Source organism: Carlito syrichta, unplaced genomic scaffold (genome assembly GCF_000164805.1).
Source record: "Carlito syrichta isolate Samal-C Ts95f unplaced genomic scaffold, Tarsius_syrichta-2.0.1 Scaffold297942, whole genome shotgun sequence".
Classification (NCBI taxonomy): Eukaryota; Metazoa; Chordata; class Mammalia; order Primates; family Tarsiidae; genus Carlito; species Carlito syrichta.
In genome coordinates this window covers 100,791-102,047 of record NW_007242038.1, presented here as the reverse complement: position 1 = coordinate 102,047, position 1,257 = coordinate 100,791, and the positions used below count along the sequence as shown (strand labels likewise).

The 1,257-nt window shown below is 51.6% G+C and overlaps 1 pseudogene; it reads left to right on the top strand.

The window, feature by feature from the left end:
• The first annotated feature begins 94 nt into the window (after positions 1–94).
• Positions 95–879, top strand: LOC103256925 (annotated as a pseudogene).
• The last annotated feature ends 378 nt before the right edge of the window (positions 880–1,257 follow it).

The window sequence follows — 1,257 nt, the reverse complement described above, 5'->3', positions numbered from 1 at the left end:
AGCCCAGCAGGTCGAGGCTGCTGTGGCCGGGAGCGGCCGCTGCCCTCCAGTCTGGGTGACAGAGTGAGACTCCAACTCAAAAAAAAAAAAAAGAATGGCAGTGGGGACTCGGGGGACTCCTCTGAGAAAGAGTCACACCGTGGGTTCTGCGGCCCCGGGGCGAGGAACGCCAGAAGAGCGGGGCCCACCACCCTCACCAGCCGGAAGCAGGCGAAGTGGTGCTGCTGCAGCAGGAGCTGGCCCAGGAGGACAGCCTCAACAAACCGGCTCAGCAGAATGGCTGCAAAGTCGCAGATATCAAGAAAGTCACAACTTCATCAGAGAACAAGACTTATATGCTTTGAAATCTATTAAGATTCCAGTGAAAAACCATGGGATCCTAACAGAGACCCATAAAGAACTAAAACCCCTCCCGAGCCCATCTTCAGAGACCAAAGTGACCATGGAACTGTCGGAGCTGAACACAGCAACCACAAGTGCCAACACCCAGGCCAACCAACTGACGGATATCTTTAAGGAGATTGATCAGAATATCGAGCACATAGTGCAGTCAGAAATCTTTTCACGGGAAAGTTACTACCTAGAGGCCTCCGATCAGCCCTTGCTCCCAGCTGCTCAAATGGTGCAGATTGTGGAATTCAGTGGTGGGATGCCGTTTTTATCATGCTTCTAATTGGGATTGTTTTGCCAGTCTTTTACTTGGTCTATTTTAAAATACAAGCTACTGGTGAGCCCCCTAATAGCTTGAACACAACTGTCCCCAGTGGATCGATGGCTATGGGTGCAAGTCCAGAGCAAGCCCCCAGATTAGCGATTCCAGTGCCAACCATCACTGCTTCGGACAGCCAGTTCAGTCAGACCACCCAGGCAGGGAACTAAGCTCTTGTTTTCAAGGAATTAACCCAGTTTTAGCAGTTGGCTGTTGATATGCACCAGCTGTCATTGCCATAGCCTAGGGGTGTTGCCTTTGTTTTCCTGGGACGGGTGGATACATTTCAGAAGTCACCGAGAGTTCTTGATCACACCAACCCTGGGGAATGGGCTTACCTAACCCCAGGCTGAAGGATCCCAAACACCCATGCCCTCAGCCTTCTGTATTCAGAGACATGCAGCGAGAAAGTCATTTGCCTGTGACAGATGACTGTTTCTTGAAGACATTTAGTGGACTGGCCATGTCTTTACAGCAGCACTGTGTGGGCCCCCAAGTTTGACATGCTCGCAGGGAGAGGAATGGCCTCGGCCAAGGCACCTGCAGTG